The sequence below is a fragment of the Chiloscyllium punctatum genome, chromosome 49 (genome assembly GCF_047496795.1).
Source record: "Chiloscyllium punctatum isolate Juve2018m chromosome 49, sChiPun1.3, whole genome shotgun sequence".
Lineage (NCBI taxonomy): Eukaryota > Metazoa > Chordata > Chondrichthyes > Orectolobiformes > Hemiscylliidae > Chiloscyllium > Chiloscyllium punctatum.
In genome coordinates this window covers 58,289,316-58,312,790 of record NC_092787.1, presented here as the reverse complement: position 1 = coordinate 58,312,790, position 23,475 = coordinate 58,289,316, and the positions used below count along the sequence as shown (strand labels likewise).

General features: G+C 37.1%; 1 protein-coding gene across 8 annotated transcripts in view; it reads left to right on the top strand.

Moving 5' to 3' along the window:
* ehmt1b (euchromatic histone-lysine N-methyltransferase 1b) overlaps positions 1-23,475 on the top strand; it is a 137,706-nt gene that overhangs the window by 23,197 nt on the left and 91,034 nt on the right. The gene's annotated exons all lie outside the window — the stretch shown is intronic.

The following is a 23,475-nucleotide window of genomic DNA, read 5'->3' as shown; positions in this document are numbered from 1 at the left end:
TTACATCATTAAACATTAAAACATTGCAGTCTGTGATCCTATATCCATATGAAAGTCTTTCTAGTCTTGCTTAAGCAATTTGAATTGCAGGTGAGCCAGTGGATAGAGATTTCTTGCAATTTGCACTAGATCTCAACAAAGTATGTGAAGTGGCTTTCCACCAATATTGACTTTACCTTTTTTAGTTGAGTGTATGTTGGTAATTTTGGTTTTCATTACTATAATTCTTTTATTTGTGTTTAAATTTTATATTAAAAATTGCGTATCATAATAGTTCTAAACGTTTATTGTAAAGCGCACTGTAGAGTGTGATAATTATCAAATTTATTTTAGTGTTTATTTTTGTCAGGACTATTGTTGAAAATCTTTCACAGAAAGATGATATATGATCAGTAAATGAAAGTTTCTGTCCTGATTTCTTATTAATTCTATATTCCCATCACAGAAGACTTAGCAGTGAGGTAAGGATTTGTCATTGAGACTTTACATCCTGTACCAAATTGTCTAAACTGATTTTGGTCACTTGTATCATATTTGTCATTACCTGCAGTAAAATGTTGTGAGAAAAATATAGCATTTGATACAAAGGATGTAATAAAAATGCAGTTGAGGCCTAGAAGACTGATGTACAGTTACATGGTAAGTCAAACATTTCTAGTTTTACTGAACTGTGATTGGCATTAAGGAAGAAAAATTTGTTCAAGAATATTTTTAAAACATTTGGAACACCATTTACATTTTCTTACATTAAAGGTTGAGCTTTTGATTCATCTCGGATAGTTCCAAAAATATAAGATACATATATAAGATGCCTCTACCAAGCTCTCAAAAAGATTAAGCTACCAAACAATAAGAGATGTATATGAAAATTCACAATATTTAAAATAAATCTTGATGAAAATAATTCACTACTTTGGCAAATTTACTTCAGCAAAAGTTTATATTTAAATGGATTATCATTAAAGTGAACAGGATGTGCCAGCATCTTTCTATAGAAAAACCGAATGAACAAAGATTGGTTGCTGTTCAGAATTTAGCATCACTTGAGCATCATCATTGTTTGAATTTTCCTCTCACAGTCGTATGTTGAAGCTGTCAATTTTCTTTTCCCATAATGTCATTGCCTAAATAATTCCACTGATTGATGTTAAATAGACATTTTCACTTTAATTGTAAGCAACTTGAAATGAGTTAGTTTCAAAATTTCTTACCTTATTTATTTATTTATTTATTGTTTCCATGAGACAAAGAAGTGACTGTGTGACATTAATAATTGCATAGAAATATTGCAAGATTGACAGAGATTGAAGGAGAACATTGAGTTGGCTTTGTGTTCCTGAGGGCTTTATGTCCCATATTACATTCAAATCGGTCAGTCAGCTGATTGCAATATTTCAATCCTGACGTTAATATTCTGGGAGTGCTTGCATTTTGTTCAATTGCTGGTAAAACTATAACGTATAATGTCAATGCTAGACTGGTCATTGTACTGATTAATTCATTTCAGTCATCACTTCTTGTTCAATATGTTAAACGTTTAAAAATGGCACCAATCCAGTGTATCTAGATCTCTTCGTCCTGTAGTCAGTAGCTATTTTGGCTTTAAAATTGAGATCCTCAATGTTTTCTTTTAATGGTTACTGTAAGGGAAAGGCACATATTATTTAAAACTTTTTAAAAATCTGAACTAAATTGAACAGCTAGTACTATTTTGAAAATGCTGATAATTTTTCACCATGGCAAAACTTTTAAAAATTAAATGAGATTTATATTTGCGGCACAATCATGGATGAGTGAGAAGTTTCAGCTTTTGCTTATTAATATGAAATTTCCAGTCTGCAAAGGAGTTGAATTGAATTCTGTCTACAGCCAGCACGATTGATTGGTTTAGCTTATTTTGCATTTGAAACTTGTCATAGAATCATGGTTGCGAATGATCTGAGGTACTTGCTTGCATAATGATTATGCTGTCAGAATTGTAGAGAACTACTAAAATGCGTACTAATTTAATGTTTAGATCCTTCAAATTTACAATCTCTAACTCAATAATGCCACATATACTGTCTTAATTTTACACAGCTTTGCACAAATTAAATCTATAGGCCTTTCCTTCAAACTACTGACTCTTTTACAGTTTGCATTTATTTCCTCCAGTTGATAACCTCATTTTAAGTTGTCAAAGTATGGAACCATAGACCTTGATTGAGTGAAAGAATGACCATTGATGATCTTGAGAAATGTTGGCATACTGGCTGCATGCTTTCGCAGTATGATACCGTGCTGGTAATTTTATTGCACATTACACTGGTATAATTGATATTGTAATGTACACAAAGGCTAAGGCACTCAAGGTGTCAGGACTCTTGCTTGACCACTTGACCAATGAAGGAGTGACCTTAAAAGGTGAATTAGGGATTTAAATGCATGTCATAGTCTCCTTGTGCATTTCATATTTGAATAGTTAATCATTTATGTCGGTTAGCAATTTCAGGCATAAGGAAAGACCTGATCTCAGAAGAATTGTGTCTTACTGAGTGAACTTATTCTGAATTCCTTCCCCCTCCCCAAAACATCTGATTTGGCCACTTGAGTAATTTTCTTGCAGATTTCCAAAGATTTTATTTTAGCAAGTGGAAAAAATTCAACATTTCCATGCATAACAACTTAACATTAATTTGAAATGTTTATCAGTTTATAGTTTTTATATCCTCTCAAATTAAAAATTAAGTGTAGAAGTTATAATCCAGAATCAGGATTTGGAAAAAAAAAATTAAAATGCTATAGGTTTGAAATAGAAACCGAAAGTTTTTTGAACACTGCAGGTTTGTCTTCTAAAAAATGAAGGCCAGGCTGTGTTCTGATGTAAACTTTCATTTGAAGTGACAACTTTGCACTTCCTCTGTAAAAGGACTCTTCCCTTGTTTGTTATTCCTTCCTATTTCATTTTGTTAAATCCTCTTAAGATGAATCGACAAGCATCCACTCCCTCCGCCACTGACACACATATGGAATCTACCAGATGGACTGCAGAAATTCTCCTCACTTTCTTATCATTAGCATTTTCCAAGCCTTATGACCATTTCTGTCTAGAATGGTAAGGGCAGCAGGTACTTAGGAGCAGCACCATGTACACGTTCCCCTCCAAGCCGCTCACCATCCTGATTTGGCAAAATATTGCTGTTCTTTTACTGGTGCGGGGTCAAAATCCTGGAAGTCTTTCCCTGATGAGATTATAGTCTACGTACAGTACATGACTGTAGCAAAGAAGGCAACCTACGGCCACCTTCTCAAGGGCAACTAGGGACAGGCAATAAATGCTGGTCAGTGATGTCCAGGTCCCATGAGAGAATAGAAGATAACACAAATTTATCCAACTTGTACAAATGTTTTGAAATCATATTCTGTTTACTTTCTCATATAAAGTGAAAAAAGGTGGTCACATAGCATGAGTTTATTTATTAATTAAAACTATCAAAGATTCTTGGAGATCGGAATACAATTGATTAGTAAAGCAAAGACAGCTGTACAGTTACTGCAGTGTGATGCCTACTGACAACAAATACATGTTTACCAATACAAACAAATGGAAATTTGGGAAGGATTGGGTTGAACAAAGGCCCCTGTAAGTTGAATAAGGAGAGTTTTTTTTTAGTATATGTATTTTCATGCCAAAATGTAGAATATCCTGATACACATTTTTGTGTTTCTTTTCCTTTTTAAGCTATCAGTATTGAATGGGAAGGAGAGAAGGATTCTGAAAATAGTTTTATTTCAAATCTTTTTGATTTTTGATATACATAGCTAAATTACTTAGTTTTTTTGAATTTATATCCTGTTTGTTTTGGGTTTGTGTAACTCCTCTCAGTTTTTTTTTGCATACCTCTGGGAGATGTCAAGCATGAGTGGTGTTGACGGATGACCAGGAATCTGTGATATTTTCTGAGGCATTTTCACCTTAACATAAGCCATCAGAGACGGAGGGAAAATATATAAACGAAACCTAAGCGACAACGTTTTCACGCAGAGTGGTAGGTGTATGGAATGTACTGCCAGAGGAAGTGGTGGAGACTAGTACGATTGCAACATTTAAAAGGCACCTGCATGGGTATATGAATAGGAAGAGTTGGGAGGGAGTTCAGCCAGGTGCTGGCAAGTGGGACTAGATTGGTTTGGGATATTTGGTCGGCAGCCTATTCAACCTCTTCCCTACAGCTCAAATTCTCCGACCCTGGCAACATCCTTGTAAGTCTTTTCTGAACCATTTCAAGTTTCACAACATCCTTCTGATAGGAAGGAGACCAGAATTCCATGCAATATTCCAACAGTGGCCTAACCAATGTCCGGTACAGCCACAACTATCTATTTATTTATTGTTTCCATGAGACAAAGAAGTGACTGTGTGACATATTAATAAATTGCATAGAAATATTGCAAGATTGACAGAGATTGAAGGAGAACATCGAGTACTCAATACTTTGACCAATAAAGGAAAGCATACCAAACGCCTTCTTCACTACCCTATCTACCTCTGACTCCACTTTCAAGGAGCTATGAACTTGCACTCCAAGGTCTCTTTGTTTGGCAACACTCCTTAGGACCTTGCCATTAAGTGTATAAATCCTGCTAAGATTTGCTTTCCCAAAATGCAGCACCTCACATTTATCTAAATCAAACTCCCATCTGCTGAGATTTTGTTAGAGTATTATGCATAGACAACATGTAAAGCTTTTATTGCCTTTCACTAGTTTGACAATTCCTTTTTGTAATTAATCTGTGGGTTTGAAATACTGTTACCAGTTTAAAATGATATGCATCTACACTACATTAGGAATTGTCTTGGGATAGGTCTGATTAGGAGTAGTACTGATTTATATATGGAATAGAATGATTGAGGATAGATTTTTCTTCTCTTAGTTGTAAGTTTGATTTTGGATCTGAATTGACTGTGTGACTTACTTTCAGATATCAAAATTAGATTTTCCTCAGGTTCACCAACTTTAGAGGTACCAGATAACATCAGAAATGATGCATACTTCTCCTTTTCAATGTAGCTCCTGTGCTTTTAAAATAGAGAAGTGCTGGTCAAATTTAAAAATTTTCTGTAAAATTTGGTGGATTAATGGTATTCCGTTCCCTATAATTGGTGACCAGGTCGAAGAGTTTTTGAAAGTCCATTTTATGCTGAGGATTTTATATTTGGTCTCTAAATGTTCCAGGCTAATATTCCGTTGTTTAAGAAAGGTTGCAAAGAAGCCAGATATTCAGTGGTCTGCAAGTTGTTGGAGAGGGTACTGAGGGACAGGATCAACCAATATTTGTATAGTCAAAGGCTGACTGGGAAGAGTCAGCGTGGATTTGTGCATGGAAAATCATGCCTGACAAATCTTTGAGGTTTTGAAGAAGTAACCAAGAGAATAGATGTGGGTAGGGCAGTGGATATTGTCTATATGGACTTAGTAAAGTCTTTGACAAGGTCCTGCACGGCAGGTGAGTTATGAGGCTAAGTTGCATGGGATCCAGGGAGAGCTAGCTATTTGGATTCAAAATTGACTCGATGGTAGGAAGCAGAGGGTGGCGGGTGAAGGTTGTTCCTTGGACTGGAGGCCTGTAACTAGTCATGTTACGGGTCGGTGCTGGGACCTTTGTTGTTTACACAAATGATCTGGATGTGAATGTTCAAGGCATGATTGGTAAGCTTGCAGATTATAAATTGAGGGGAATCGTTGATAGCGAAGAAGGTTATCAAAAATTACAGAGGGATCTTGATCAAATGGGGAATTGGGCTTAGGATTGGCAAATGCAGTTCATTGCAGATAAGTGTGAGGTGTTGCACTTTGGAAATTTAGTCCAAGGTAGGACTTATACAGTAAATGGGAAAGCCTTGAGTGGTATGGAAAGAGGGACCGAGGTGTGCGAGTACATAGGTCTTTGAAAGCAGGATCACAGGTCGACAGGGTGGTGAAGAAGGCATTTAGCATCCTGGCCTTCATCAGTCGAGGCATTTAGTATAGAAGTTGAGACAGTGTTACAGTTCTGTAAGTTATTGGTGATGCTGCACTTGAAGTATTGTGTACAGAAGGTGTGTGGCACTTTCTCGTTCCAGAGCAGCTTGAATGAATTATTCTCATTTTCAGAGCGAACAGTAATATCTACAAGAACCGTTTCTCCATTTTTAGTTAAAATAATGTCCGGTTTCCATAAATTTCCTCCTTCATCCCATATGCCAAGTTCTATGTATACTTTGCAATAATGATTACTCACAATAATAATTGTTTGTTATCACAATGTTAGAGGAAGAACATAGTTAAACTGGAAAGAGTGCACAGAAGATTTACAAGGATATTGCCAGAACTAATAGGCCTGAGAGGCATGAAGTGTATAAAATCATGAGGGGCGTAGATAGGATGAATGCATATAGTCTTTTTCCATGGATGGCGAGTTGAAAACTAGAGGGCACAGGTTTAAGATGAAAGGGGAAAGATTTAAGGAGGACCCAGGAGGTAACTTCATCATGCAGAGAGTGCATATATGGAATGGGCTGCCAGAGAAAATGGTTGAGGCAGGTAGAATAGCAACATTTAAAAAAAACATTTTGGATCGGTACATGGATGGGAAGGGTTTAGAGGGATATGGACTAAATGCAGGTAATTGGAACTAGCTGAGTGGTCAGCATGGACCAGTTTGGGCTGAAGAAACTGTTTGCATGCTGTATTACTCTCTGACTCTGCGGATGACAAAGTTTAAACAATTTTGGTTGAATATTTTGAGTCATGATATCCTGAGAAAGAAATTGTTTCTTGTTTTCTTCCATTCCTTGCATATAACAGTCTCTCATGGTATCAACAGTTTTCCAGGATAAAGTTCAAGTTGTTTTCCTACTTAGTTTGAGAGTTTGAAGGGAAAAAGTGTCGATCTTCCATTTAAAGTTATCACTTTAAGACTTCAACAATCACCTATTTAAATTTATACACCGCATTTCTGCTATTCTGTTTATATTACATATGTTGGTACTTGTATGCTCTTGATAACCAGGTAATCTGGTTGATTTATGTTCCATTGGTGCATGTACATGATGTGGTTCATGAGCATCACTAAGTCTGGTTGAAATTCATCAAGCGATTATGTTCCTATTGCTGTCTAATGTTCTTAAGATCCTCCTGGAAACATGAATAATCCTGGGTTGCAAGCACACATTGCATTCTTCACCCACATCTTATCTACCAAATGTGAGTACTTCACAAATTTCTTCGGCTAGCAAGTTGACGGCTTTTCATGTAATTGCTTATAATGTGTTTTCCCTTTGTCTTGTCTTCAAGCATTCTTCCACTTTAGCCTCAAGTCCTCCTTTCGTTTCAGTCCTGTCTAATTCTGATAATCAAATTGCTGCTATTCCAAATGCAGAAGGAGATAATTCAGCCAGCTGTGTCAGATTTGACTCCCCAACTGCATAATTCACTTAGTACCCATTCCCTGGCAGTTTCCCCCATAACCCTGCATGTTCTTCCTTTGCAGATAACAGTCCAATTCATTTGAGAATGCTTCAAATAAGCCTGTCTCCACATCACACTCTAGTACTGCATTTCAGACCTTAAGCATACACTGTGTGAAAGTTACTCCCTCCAAAAAAAAAAAGCCTCTTGTGGCGAGGCCCGAAACAGAATATAGCACTCAAGTTGTGAGCTGATGAAGGCTGTGTTGAACTGAAGTATATTTTATTTCAGGACAATGTTCCAATCAGCTCTCCACTCCAACCAGAGCTAAAAATCTGGGGAAGAGATAGCGCAGTGATATAGTTGCTGTGCCCTGCAAAGGCTTCCTTACTAACGTCTGGGGGCTAGTCCCAAAAATGGGAGAGTTGTTAGTCATACCCTCATTGAAATCTTACCATTCATGCCCCACATAACATCATCATTATCTCTGGGAATGTCCTGTCTCACCTGCAAGACATACCCAGCAGATCTTACTGTGCGTAAATAGTGAGGAGGAATTTGGCCTTCGATTCCTCAACCTTGACCTGAAAGTCAAACCTGAGTATGAAAACCTCTGGCTGATTAACATCTACTGCACCTCTGCTCCATTTTGAACACCATTTGGAGTAAGCACTGTAGAGTGGAATGGGTGCAGAATATACCTGGGTGGGGAATACTGCTGTCTATCACCAACAATAGCTTGGTAGCAGCAGCACCACCATTGACTGAGCTAGTTGAGTCTGAAAGAATGCAGCTGCTAGATGTGATCTGTGGCAATTGGTTGAAGGGATAAACAACGAAAGGGAAAACATACTGGTGCTTATGCTGACTAATCTGCCTGCCCTGTTGCATCTGTCCATGAAAGAATGACCACTGCACAGTCCTTTGATATTAAGTCCTGTCTTCACATAGAAGATATCCTCTGTGATGTGTGCATTACCACCATGCTAAATGAGATTGATTTTGAACTCATGCAGCAGCTCAAATCTGGGCAGAAATGAGACACTGTGGGCCATCATTAGTAGCAGATTTGTAATCCAACGCAATCTACAACCTCATGGTTTGGCAAATTCCCCACTCTGCCATTACAGTCAAGCCAGGGGATCTACCCTCATTCAGTGAAGAATACAGGAGGTCATGTCAGGAGTCACATAAATAGCAAGTATCAGGTGGAGTAAGGGATTTCCCAACTATCTGGTTAGGTCTGAGCTCTACAATGACATTCAGCTGTGAATGCTGGTAGATAATTAAACTACTCATTGGAGGAGGAAGCTTCACAAATATTTCCATTCCTCAATGGAACCCAGGGAACCCAGCACATCAGTGCAAAGATAAGACTGAAGGTTTTGCAATAATCCTCAACCAAAAGTGCTAAATGCATTTTGGCCTCTCTCTAAACACTGCCAATATCACAGATGTCAGCCCTTAAGCCAGTTTAGCCAGTTACTTTTTTTTTCTTTCTGTAAGGACCTCTGAGGCTTGTGCTGGCAGCGATTTCCTAAAGCGAAGTCAGTGCTGGGTACAACGTCCATACACCTTGGACCTGCTGTGTAACTGTGCAGCTGAAAGAGAGACTCTTAACTGTAAACACTGGCAACTACAAACTATATAAGCCCTGACAACATTTCAGCAACAGCACTAAGGACTTGTGGTCCAGAATTTGCGACACCCCTATTCCAACTGTTTCAGTTTGCTTGCGATTCTGATATCTAACTGACAATGTGGAAAATTGACTTTTATACAAAAGGTTTGATAATCCAGTCTAGCTAATTACTGCCGTATTGGTCCACACTTGATAATCAGTAAATTGATGGAAGTGGTCATCAAAAGTGCAATGTGAAAGCTTAGCAAAGATCTGCTCACTGACTTTTTTTTTAAATTCAACTGGACATGGGTACCACTAACTGGCTAACATTTATTGCCCATCTCTAGCTTCCCTTGATCTGAGTAACTTGCTAGATCATTTCAGTGGGCAGTTGAGACATAACCACATTGATATAACTCTGGAGTCTCACGAAGGCCATACCAGGTGAGGATGGCAGGTTTCCTTCTCTAAAGGACATAAGTGAGCTAAATGGGTTTTTTTTGACAATTGGCAATGGTTTCGTGATCATCAATAGATTTTTAATTCAAGATAATCTTTTAAATTGAAGCTCTTACTAAGAGTTTAAAGTTTGGATTCCACCAGGTACACTGATCTTCTAACCTCGTTACAGCTTTTATTTAACCATGGCGAAGAGTATTGGTGGCGAAGGGAGTGAATGTTTGCAGATGTAGTGCCAGTCAAGCAGGCTGTTTTGTCCTGGATGCTGTCAAGCTGCTTGTTGCTGGAGTTGTAGTCATTCAGGCAAGTTTGGAGTTAGGAGAGGGGAGTGAAAATTCTATCACACTCTAGGGTGTCAGGAGGCAAGTTATTCACCACAGAATTCCTAGCCTCTGACTTGCTGTTGTTGCTATAATATTTAAGACACTCCTATGGTTCAACTCTTGAATATCAGCACTCTGTTGATTGGAGGATATAGCAATGGTAACGCCATCTAATATCAAGGGGAATGTCTGGTATTTTGAGTTGGGTGAATTTCTGCAGTGTAAATTACTTGCCAATTTTGAGCCCAAGCCTGGATATTGCACAGGTTTTTTTAAAAGATTAGATTAGGTTAGATTCCCTGCAGTGTGGAAACAGGCCCTTCGGCCCAACAAGTCCACACCGACCCTCTGAAGAGCAACCTACCCAGACACATTCCCCTCCATTTACCCCAAACACTATGAGCAATTTAGCTTGGCCAATTCACCTAACCTGAACATCTTTGGACTGTGGGAGGAAACTAGAACACCCGGAGGAAACCCGCGCAGACACTAGGAGAATGTGCAAACTCTCCTCAGACAGTTGCCCGAGGTGGGAATTGAACCCAGGTCCCTATCGCTGTGAGGCAGCAGTGCTAACCACTGAGCCCCCGTGCCGCCCATATCTTAATACATTTGGGCATTGATTGCTTTGATATCTGAGGAACTGTGCAATCATCAGTTGACATCCTCACTTCTGACCTTATGGATGGATGGAAGATTGTTAATGAAGCAGATGAAAATGGTTCGGCCCCAGGACACTACCTCAAGAAACAACTGCAGAGATGTTCTGGAACTGAGGTGACTGACCTCCAACAGCTGAACCATCTTCCTTCCTGGCTTAAACCAGCAGAGTGTTTTCCACCTTAATCCCATTGACTTCAGCTTTGTTAGGGCTCCTTGATACCCCACACAATGTCAAGAAAAAAACTAACCTCACTTCTGTAGTTCAGCTCATTTGTCGAAGTTTAAATAAAAGCTGTAATGAGGTCAGGAGATCAGTGTATCTGGTGGAGTTTAAATTTTAAACTCTTGATGAGCTGTGTGGACCATCTACAAGAGGCACTGCAGAAATTCACCAAAGCTCCTTAGACAAATGCCATCTGGAACTTCATATATCCAATACCTTTGGCTGTCACTCCACGGTCTTTCATGTTGGTGTCTTACTCAAATAGGTTAATCAGATTAGTCCAATATGATCAATTCTTCATACATCCCATTCACAAAAATCAGGATAAATCCATCCCGGCCAGTTACTCTGAACTATTGAGTATGGAATAAGTGGCACTTACTCCCTAATAATCTTGTAATCACTGGTCATTCTGGGTTCTGCCAGGAACGTATTACATCAATCCTGATTACAATGGGTCCAAACATGGACACAAACTGAATCAAGATATGAGGCCAGAGTGATTGTTCTTTACATAAATGCAGCATTAAATTGAGGATGGTATCAAGTATCTCCAGTAAAAGTGATTCAGTAAGATCGACATGCAATATTTACTGGTAATTGGAGTTAATACCTGTTAGAAATAAAGGTTGTTGGAGGTCACTTAACTCAGCCAGTAATCTAAGCCATCTATCTTCTGTTTCGTTAGTGAAACATCTGTCAAAATATCCACTAAGGAAGCAGTCTGCATCCTATGCAGAAAACCCTAGCTGACGCTGTGTCTTCACTGATGTGGCAACTGACATTTATGCTATATTTTCTAGTAAACAACCATTTCTGACAAAAGATCCTGAGCTGTAGGGAGAGGCTGAACAGACTGGGGCTGTTTTCCCTGGAGTGTCGGAGGCTGAGGGGTGACCTTATAGAGGTTTACAAAATTATGAGGGGCATGGATAGGATAAATAGGCAAAGTCTTTTCCCTGGTGTCAGGGAGTCCAGAACTAGAGAGCATAGGTTTAGGGTGAGAGGGGAAAGATATAAAATAACCTAAGGGGCAACTTTTTCACGCAGAGGGTGGTACATGTATGGAATGAACTGCCAGAGGAAGTGGTGGAGGCTGGTACAATTGCAACATTTTAAGAGGCATTTGGATGGGTATATGAATAGGAAGGGTTTGGAGGGATAAGGGGCGGGTGCTGGCTGGTGGGACTAGATTGGGTAGGGATATCTGGTCGGCATGGATGGGTTGGACGGAAGGGTCTGTTTCTGTGCTGTACAGCTCTATGACTTGTCTTGGCATTCAGTAATGCAGCATCCCCCAAATTTCCTACCAGCCTAGATAGTCAGTGGATGATCACCCATCATTTCCACACATCCAGTGATTCTCCAACCAGTCCCATCTTGCCGTACACTTTCTTTGCAGCATTCTGAAGGGATTTTACCTTCTCCCCTTCTCATTCTGTAAGGCCCTAAACATTACTTCTGATTGAAATTGTGATTTACTTGTACATTTCTCAGTTTAAGCTACTGTATTCACTAGTCACCATTGGACTGTCTGACTTCTTCGTACAACATTTTTGTTTGTTTTTATATGTGGACTTCAGACATGCTTTTCGATACAGATTATTCAATAAAAGGTAGGTGAAGGGATATTATTAATGTTTGTTTTATCAAGCCTGAGAATGTGAGGCCGCTTATCTTACTGCCATAGCTGTAACTATTTCATCACACATCAGAATAGCAAAATTGAATGATTCTTATGCTCACTAACATGAGTGAGCATGGTATAATAGATTACATCAAAATTCTTAGCTTAATGAAATAGGAATTTCTTTCATCCTCAGCTTTTTGTTACATCATTTACTTGTGGGTTTTGAGTATTGCTGGCAAGGTTAGTGTTTATTGCTTATCCCATTATGCTCTTTAGAAAATAATGTTGATCCATTGCGGTTCATCTGGTTTGAGGTACAATGACGGTGTTGTCTCGAAGGTTGTTTCACCCAACAAGTGAAGGAATGACCGTATAGCTCTAAGTGAAGATAGTGTATGTTTGGATGAAAACCTGCAAATAGTGGGTTTTTTTCCATGTGTCTGCTGCTCTTTCTTCCAAGAAGAAGGTTTTGCCTTTGGAAGATACTGTGTAAGGAGGCTTGTCAAGTTCACCTGCACTGCTGCTACTATATACTAATAGTGAAGAAAGTGAATCTTTAAAGTGGTGAATAGGGTGCCTTTCAAGGAGGCAGCTTTGTCTTGAACTATGTTAAGATTGTTGAGTGTTCAGGCTGCACTCGTCTAGGCTGTTGCAGAGCATTCCATCACACTCAAGACTTCTGTTATGTGGAGAGGATTTTGGGGGTTCAGAGTTCGGTTACCTTCTGCAAAATTTCCAAGCTGTGAGTTGTTCTTGTTGACACATTATTTATATGGCTGGTTTATTTGAGTTGCTGGTCAGTGGGAGATGGGATCAAGAAGTTGATATTGGATGATTCGGTGATAGTGATGCTGTTGATCAATGATTCTTTCTTGTTGGAGATTTTTAACGCAAGGCATATTTGTGACACGAATGTTAATCGCTAGCACAGATCGCTTCAGTGTCTGAAGAGTGATACATGTTACTGAACACTCTGCAATGAGTATATTATTCAAGAAAAAAATGCCTTTAAGGCCAACAACTCTGAAAGTCTTTATAAACGTTGACCATTATTAATACATCCTATCGTTGCTGAGTAATGTGAAATTGAATGAATAGTGTTTTTAAGTTTGAACTTGCTTTTTTGTCACACTGTTACCAAGGCCAGAGGTTTTGACTTGAAAATTTAGTTTATTTGTGATTAGAATATATTAAACCGGTTTGAAAGCATTTGCGCCGAGGCTATATATGCTAGTTTATCTCCACTGTTAAATCTCCATTTGTTTTTTCATGAATGGGCGATGAAACTCCTGGTACATCATTGGGATAGACTTTCAATGCTGTTTTGCCTTTTGAAAATTGTTCAATTGTAAATAAGTACTGTGTTGAAACTGTGATTTTTAAAATTGATTCATGGTGTATACTGTAAGTGGCGAGGTTAACATTGATTGCCGTCCTAGATTACCGTTGAGAAAGTGATGATGAGCTGTCTTCCTGAATGTCTGCACTCCATGTGATCTACTACACCCACAATGGGGTGGGAATTAAGGAGGGAGTTCCAGAACTTTGACCCGGTGACAATAAAGAAGCATTGATATGGTCTCCAGACAGGATGAGTGTGACCTGGAGGCGAACTTGCAAGTGTTGGTACTTCCATGCGTTTTATTGGCTTTGCCTTTGTCTTTCTAGATGGCAGTGGTTATAGGTTTGGGACGAGCTGTTTAAGGAGTCTTGCTGAGTTGTTGCAGTGCTATGTTGGAGGAAAAAATGTTGAATATAAGGGGGTGCCATCCGGATGGGTTGCATTGTCCTGGAGGATGTCAGACATCTTGCATATTGTTGGAGCAGTATTCGTTTAGGCAAGTTTGGGAGATTTATTTCATCACACTTTTTTGACTTGAGCTTGTAGTTAGTGGATAGGATTTCAGGAGTCAAAGTGAGTTACTTGCTGCAGTTTGCATAGGCTTACTCTTGTAGCCACAGTATTGATATGACTCATCCAGTTCACTTACTGGTCAGTAGTAACTCTCAGGAATTGGGGGTGAAATAGTGATGGTAATGCCATTGACTGTTGGAGGCTGATGGTTCAATTCTTTCTTGTTGGAAGTGGTCATTACCTTGCATGGCATGGATGTTGTTTGCCATTTATTAACCCAAACTGGAATGCTGTCCAGGTGTTGCTGTGTATGGGCATGGACTTCATTATCTGAGGAGTTAGGAATGTTGACAAACCTTATCCAATTAGAAGTGATCATTCGCAACCTGATGTTATTGATGGGGAAAAAGGGCTATTTGATGAAACAGCTCAAGCTTTATGCACTACTGTGAGGAAACTCTGCAAGAATGCTGAGATGATGACTTGCAACAAAATATTTTTATTCTTTTGTGCTATCTATGACTCCAAACAGTGGAAAATGTTCTCCCTGATTTCCATGGACTCCAGTTTTGTTGAGGTTTGATGATATCTGACCTTAGAAGTATGTTAAATCTTTGGCATTTTGTCTTGGCTCAATCGTAATGGTTGATTGCGGTTGTCTGAGCTTTAAGACCGGCAGAGTGATTGCATATGCACACCGTGGGGCATGTTGCAGTAGCAGAAACAAATAGCGTTACTGAAGGTTTGAGAGCAGGAGGGAAAATCATTCTTATTTTGATGATCACTCTTCTTCTCTCTTTCCTCCACTCCGCCAAAAATTGCTTTTGTTGTGTATGATATATGTGCTGCAGTGCGCTCAATTTTTTTCAGGATTGCTGTTGTCACAATCTGTGCATCTTGAAGAGAAAATTGACTGGAGGGCCCCACTTTGCTTCCAATGTGAAATGGCGGTGGCAGATCTTTTTGGGTCTGGTCAGTTTTAAGCCCTTATGAAAATGAAAGATGACATGAAATGGAACTATTACATCTTGGATTTATTTTATTTTCCTAAATCCTTGAAATATGAGGAAAATATGGAGGTGAACAGGAAAACAAGTATTGGAAAATATCCATAATGTGGTCATTAACTTTTTAAATCGGTGCTGACAATTTTATTGAAAACCGTAAATCCTTGTAAAACGTTGTACATCAGATATACTTGTTCAGAAGAATTTTTGTTGCTCAATGGACACCTGGAGAGCAAATTAATCTTGGTGGTATTACCCACCCAAATGCATGTGGTTGTTTTGTTCTAATTATATGCCCCATCTTGAGTTATCTTGAGTCAGATTGTGAGATGCATATAATCAAAAGCTCACAATTGAATTTGCATTGACACTTAAAGTAATATCTGACAAAATTTCTCTATACTTGTTTTCAAACTAGAAACTATACAGTAAATTGTTTTGATTTTGAGATGCCGGTGTTGGACTGGGGTGTACAAAGTTAAAAATCACAACACCAGGTTATAGTCCAACAGGTATAATTGGAAGCACGAGCTTTCGGTGCGCTGCTCCTTTAAACACCTTATGAAGCAGCGGTGCTGTGACAGCTAGTGTGCTTCCAATTAAACCTGTTGGACTATAACCTGGTGTTGAGATTTTTAAGTAAATTGTTTGGAATTCTAGACTTAATGTTGCTCAGACTAAATTTTAATTTTGTACTACTTTTGGGTATATTCTACTGCAGGCAGGCTTCGATAGTCTTCTAAAATGTAATTTTCATGATGGAATTAAAATCTAAAACAAACAATTTTTCTTTGCAATTCTAGCTTCTAATTGCAATTTTAAACTCACTGGCCAAAATTGTAAGCAATTTGCAAAATATGCTGCTGTTATGTCTTCATTCTTGACATAATGGAAGAGCTCTTAGTGTGAGCTATTAAATTATTTCACAAAAGAGAGTTGTACTCCACGTTTTGTTGCAAAGAGAAATTGTGGTCCAAATAATTTTGATGCAAATTTGTTTAAGTCATTGTCACCTATTACTCATTATAAGGTTGATTATTGGATTGAAATTGGGCTGTCATTTTGACTCCTTTTGTAGATTGCCACTTACATTCTTGAAGTAAACTTGCAAAATTACCCAGATTCCCGTCTCCAATGTCTGAGGAACTTATGAAGTCTCAAACAAAAATTTTTAAACTGTTGTATTGATAATAAATTCAGATCAAATAGTGTAATAAGTTACAACTTTAGTGAAACTGAAATGAAATATAGCATTGGTGTGTTATGCCTTGTTTTAATACACTTGATCGACAACATGATTTTATCCTTGACCCACTGTATTCAGACTGAAAAGTTGGGTTGAAATCATTGATTCATAGATCATAAAAATTCTAGTGCATGTTAAGAGAATCTTCTTCTATTTAGATTTTGATGAAGTAGACTGTCTGCCATAGTATCCCTTTTTTTATACTTGCATATTATAAAATCCCTCCACAACCAAGAGAATGAGAATTTAAAATAAGTTTTGAAGTAATCGTGTTCAGTTCTGTTTTTGGGTTGCAAAATACTGATATGCAGGATTTTGCATATTTTCAATTCATGCTGACGTAACACATATTATAATATTTTGCATAAGTCCCACAATTCCAAACTGCTTGATGTCAGTTTGGCAAAATAAGTAGGAAGTACCAAATATTTGTGTAAAGATATGTTCTGAGTACCAGCGAGAGTCATTTGAATAGATGCTTGAATATAGAGACTACTATAATACAATTCATTGGAATTTTACATGTTGCTTGATATGTACTTTACCAAAACTATAATTTGTGCAAAATTGAATTTAATCCTCAGGTGCAGTCACAACTAATTCAATGAAAAATTATTGACCTTGTCTGCGTGCAACTAGTATCTATAAAGGGTTGAATTTTCAAATACAGTACTCCAACTGGTCGTCTTTGAGCATGCTCACTTGATTGAATTGAACCCTATTGGGAAGCTGTAGCATTTTCTCACAATTCTTTGAATCTGATGAATGCAATTTTGGGAAAGGCCTTGGATATTGGTTGAATAATATACCATGTTATTGGTTAGTTTTGTGTAAATTTATGTTGCAGTAGCCTACTAGCATTTTTTCTTTCTTTGGGGAGCAATTTTTAATCTTGGTTTTTGGATTTTTGTATATGCTTTGCATCAATGGATGCAAGATAGCATGTTTTGCATACCTTAAACTATCATTTAGCATTTGACTGTCGACTTAGTGTTGTAATTCTGAAAAGCAATGAATAGATGTAAGTATTTGGGAGGAATTGCATGAAATCTGGCAGCATGAATTCTAGCAATTTATTATTGCTTCCTTTTAAGATGCTTTTATGAGGATTGATATGTTGTCAAAAGAATTTAATAAATTGGCATTTTCCATAGTTGGTTCTGTTAGTAGTGTGATTTTTAAAAAAAATCTTAACTCGAAGAATTTCAGACCAAAGGAAAAACATGTATGAATTTTCAGCTTGCTTTAGTATTTTCAATAAGTGATAACTGCTACATCACAATTATTAATAATTTAATTATGTCTGGCTTGCAGTGTCTGCAACATTGATGCATTATGGCGTTTTAGTATTCTAAGATAGAGTATGTTTTTTGCTGTATCCTTTTTCCTTTGTTTTAATGTGCATATGCAAACTGAAATGCATATGGTTGGTGCTTGTGGTTGTTCTGTACTTTTTATATTGAATGTAAAATGACACCAAATTTCCCTCAACAATTCTCTCCAGTGGTGGTTGTGCTATTCCCTAAGTGGTTGTGGATTACTTCCTTGGTGTTTTTTGTGGGATTTTTTTTAGATTCCTAATCTCACTTGTTTATTACTAATTATTGAAATTAAGCCATGTGGGACTTTGTGGATATATTGGCTACAATGAGATTTTAGAATTTGGGGAAGCCATAGGGGATACTGTGAGCAAACAGGGTTAAGTTTATTGACATAAAGTGAAAATTTGCCCGTAGTAGACATAGGAAGGAAGTATCAGTTTTGTCTGCTAATTAACCATAATTTTAGAACTGATTGGCGTCTATGCATCATGTTTCAATTGAATATTTTAAATATGAATTAAAATCTTTTTCTTTGAAGTAAATTGAGTGGTGCAGCAGTCCAGATCAGGACCAGGATTTAACCAAAACCAGAAGAGGTTAATGCTTTTAGTGCATTTAATGTTGTATTTGTAAATGTAATGCTATATGTGATTCTTGTAATTCAAATGTTGATGTAAATCTACTATACAAAAGTACCCTTTTGAAAATTGAGTGCAAATGTGCTATTTATGCGTTATTTCATAGAACTAAACCTTTTGCATTCTCAAGTAAAAATCCAGTGTGCACAGTTGATTTTCCAAATGCCTTTTGTTTTATGGTCACCTGCAAGAGGTTTTTGAAGGAAGGTTGCTCCAGTGAAACAGCGTTTGAATTATTTTCAATGAACCACTTCTAATCTCTTGTCTGTTCAATAGGCTGTTAATTCCTTTCTGTCTTTCATTGATAAAATCACTCTTTACTAGACTGTCATTGTTCACTCTGATTTCGGCACTGCAAATACAGTTTATTTTCTCTCCTCTGCACAGGCACTAGCTTTTCCCTCACAGTTGTGCTCTCTCTGTAGCATCTTGATACTTGAGTATGGGCTGTGATTGTTGACACTGAGAGGCTCAAAATTGAACCACATTTCAGTTTTATGGGCATCTGCATGAGATGTCAGGCACCTTGAATGATATATTTTATCGTCCCTGGTCTCCATGTGTTCAAGCCATTTGTCATATTGAGCTGTGGCGATGGCTGTTACTAACTGTAATAAGTTGAGAATCACAGCCCACATAGGTTTATGTTCTGGAATTCTACTGATCAATGACACATGAGGTAGGATTAGATTTGCGTTTGCCTAAATAAATCAAAAATTTAATGTTTTTTGCTTCCATGTCCAGATTTGATGAAAAACCTTTCATGTATAGTAAGACTTTTGAAGAAAGTACTTTTCATAGCATTAGTTTTCAAGAGGTTGCTCCATACAAGCATAAAATGGTTGAAGCTTCAAAGGATTTCACCTTAAGTAAAAGTTTCGCCTTGAAATTTAGCTGTGATGTCAATTGTCTTAAGGTGAGTCTTTCTAGAAAGTAATAGAGCATATGTTGTGATGTGAAACAATACTTCAGAATATAATGTTTTCTCTTGTTATTTTGCCTCATTTGTTTAAAAATTTAGTTACAGATGAAATTTTCCTTGGCAATCAGCGAGTTCTTTCTTGCTTATTTTTGCTTCAAACGATATAAGTTGCTTAATTCTGCTTTTTGTTGTGTTTTGACATACACAAAATTTGTGTAAGCTGTTTTGGTATTCCAATTCTGTTATTTGATAGATTAATATTGAAGCTAAAGCTTATTAATTTCTGTACCCTCAACTGAAACTCTACTTTTTTTCCAGTGTGCATGTCTACTCCAAAGGGAATTGAGTTTAGTGTACTTCATTTACATTGGGATGAAGAAACACTAAGTTACTTAAACAATTTCTACCTGTATAATAACAATTGACATTAAGCTGAGGTGACAGTTTCACAAAACTTTTTTAAATTTGGGTCAAGCTGCCTGTACAGTGCTTTTTCATATACTGCTGTAACCTTGGTGTTATGTATTATATCTTTAGACTACTTGACTACTTTCAGTAAAGCACAAAATGCCATAGTAGTCCTTCCAGTTGAACTGTAGCCTTTTTGCAATTAGTTTATTGAATTACATTAAGTTTGGTATAATATTGTGATGAACCATTTTAGAAATTTGTGATTCACTCAGTAAGTCTTCAAAAAGTTTTCCAATAAATAAAGATGGATTAGTCCAGTTAGCTTTCTGGCAATTAATTTGTCGAAGTTACACCCAAGTCTGAACTAGAGCTGATTTTTAAAGAGTGGGGCATTATTTATTTTTGTACTGAGATTATTTCTATTCATAGTCCTACACATTCTGCATTAAGCATGTGACAATGAAATGTTACACTTGCCAAGATTTAGTGCTTGATTCTACCTGTGAAATTGCTCAGTATTTTCGTTTCAAATTAGGTAAATGATGAACAGTTAAGACTTGCCAAGAGGGAGATGTTTATCTACCTTCATGATCCTACTTTTCACAATTATAAGACACAGATCATTGTTTTAATGAATTAAATGTATACTAATTGAACGGAACGTTTTCATGAAATTTCAAGAAATTTTAAAGAGCTTAAAGCAAAGAATGTTGTCTAAGTAAGCCTCAAAATGGCAGATAATTTTATCTGCTAGGACTCCTGTTATGAAATGGCTGAATCTGCAGTCAGCTGTCAGTATTGAGCATGCTCGGGTCATTGAATTGTAGTCCATAGGGGGAGATGAAGAGTAGAAGCTCAGGAACGGTCTTCAGCAGGAACTGGGATTTACTACTGTTTGTCTTTGTCCATGAAAAGGTACCAAAGTGACTTGTAGATCTTTATTTTTGGAGACTTTGCTTTCTAAAAAGGTAATTTTCACTTGCTGCTTGTGGCTCAACTTTGTTGATAGTTATGAAATCCCAATCCTCCTGAATAGTTTATGACCAAATAAAATTCCCCAAATAATGCTCCTAAATTTAAAGAATAATGATTCATAACAGGGAATTGTTCAGCAATGTGAGCAAAACTGCAAGATAACCACTTGATTGTGGAACTTTAAACATTACTGGATTTTAATGTTCCAAATAATCTGTTTTATATAGGTTGATGAGTTTACAGCATTGATAACTGAAATGTTTATCCAAGCAGTTGAAGTACTTCTCATTTGAAGTAATATGGATGATGTTTGTGCATTCAAGATTAACTATCTTAAAGATAACAGACACACTAGGATGTTAAGTGTTTATCAAGAAAACTGCAAAAGGCAAATTACAAATATGTTTTTAAGCTGGTATATAAATTTTTGCCCCATTAAATGATCAAGATACATCCATTTTATCATACATACTTGAGGTGTAAAATTGCGAACATTCTGATTTCAAATGTTATTGGATATCAGTCAGTTAGTTGTATTTTGGACATTCAAAGCTGAAATTGCATGATTTAGGGACCTTATACTGAGCAAAAGTATAATGCTCGATCTTTGAGGACATGCTTTTTTCAGCTGAAGGGAAATGTAAATACAGTATAGTTTTCAGAACTGTAGTTAACTGTGCAGCATTAATCTGTGGTGTGTTTCTTAATACAATGTGTTTTCTTCGTTTTTGAAAGATGACTGGTGAGATGTGTTGGTAATTTCCGTCACATTTTCTGGCAAGAAAGATCTAATATTTAAAACCTATCTTGAGGACTTCATGTGTGCTTCTATTTGTGCCTCTATTTTTCTAGTTTTCTAGGCATTAGTCTTATTGTCAAGGAGACTTTAAACGTTTAACAAAAAACAAAGTAATGGATAAACTCAGCAGGTCTGTCAACAGGAGCAGAGTTAGAGTCTGCTATGTTTCTTAAGTGTATGGCGATCTGAAATGTGTTGGGCTTATAATGAAAATTAGTAGCCTTGATACTTGGTTGGCTGTAGGAAAATACACTTAAATTGTTTTTTTTTAGTGAAAACAATATAGAGAATTCTGTTTATAATATGGTTTTATGGTGGCATAAATGTCTACCTCCATACCCTTTGTGATGGATTTGAGCAGATTTATTGCCAACAGTTGGGCATCTGAAATGTGTTTTAGTCCAGAAGCATGTTGCTTTGCTCCAAACATCAAAAAGCATACATGGAACTATTTGGTGTTTGAGCTTTTGTAAACGTACTTCATGGAGCAATGCTGCCTATGAGTTAACTTTGCTGCATGAATCTTCTAAATGTGTTGCACGGTGTTCATTACATTAGCTGCAATTCTTCTGAAGCAGTGCTTTTTGCCATCTCTTTCTGGAGAGTATTATGTACTCTGCTGGGCTCTTGCATGTATTTATTGGAACAGTTAAAATATTTTAAGTGGATTGACAATTTAGCTGTAGTTATGGTATCCAGTTGAGCTACTTTAAATATTTTATTGTGTTCAGTGCCTCTTTTTCCCCACTTCATTGGGATCTTCTTTGTCGTGTAGCTCATGATGCACATTGTTGACAACCAGTATAGCATATGGAGCATTTTAGTAACTGCGACAATAGTTTTTCAAAAATACTGCAGTTTTTAAAGCATGAAATGTGACTTGAGATAACATAAGTCTGAGTGTAAAAAGAAAGAAAGTTGAATGGAACTTTTAATATGAAACGCCAGTTAACAGCATCTGTTGGTGAGTAAATAGTGGGTGCTGTTTTTTCAGCGTCATTGAAATTTAATTATTCAGTCAAAAGGAAATAATTTAGTAGTTGGAGCCAACAGAAAATTGAAAAAGATTTGGCTATTGTGTTTTGGTGTCATTTTTTTCCTGAATTTACAGTCTTTGTGTCACGAAAGCCTCACTTGCTAAATAGGGGAAATACTTTTATCTGAGGTATCTTTGCATTATAAAATGTCAACATTACTACATTCTCAAACAAATGTACTATTAATTAAAAGTTAATATAGTGTTCATGTAATTGGGAATTAACTTTTTGCTCATGCACCAACAATTGGAATAAAAACGGTAACATTTCATTACAGCATACAGACTCAATTGCTGAGATTTATAATGGTATATAGAAGCATGCATTCCATGTCATATTCAAGTCGGGTAGCAAAGAGCAACCCCTCTACTTTTTTCTCTGCACTTATCTCATTCAGTTCTAGAGTGATTATGTGGCACTTTCAAATGGGAAGCATTTTCTCAGAAGTCCTAAGATTTTGGGATTCAGAGACTTATTGAAATACATATTTTGTATTAGCCATGCTCTCAATATTTGTCATTATATCAAGATGCCAGTGTTGGACTGGGATGTACAAAGTTAAAAATATACAACACTAGGTTATAGTCCAACAGGTTTATTTGTTTTTTTTTCAGATTCCACATTTCCATCAAACCCTATCCCCATATCAAGAATCTTTCTGCTCCTCCCTTAAAAATATTTAATGATCTCAATTGTACTGCCTTCTGAGGCAGAGTTCCAGAGTTGCACAACCCTCATTGTCATCTCGGTATTTGGTGATAATGATAAGGCCTTGCTTTGGAATTAGACTTAATGTTTTGAAACAGCAAGTGAGAACTGCATTTTAATACCAAGTTCAAACATTAAGTAGCAAGTTAGTCCATTTAAACCTACGTTTTTTTGTAATAGAGTGGCAAGAAAAAGATGACTGC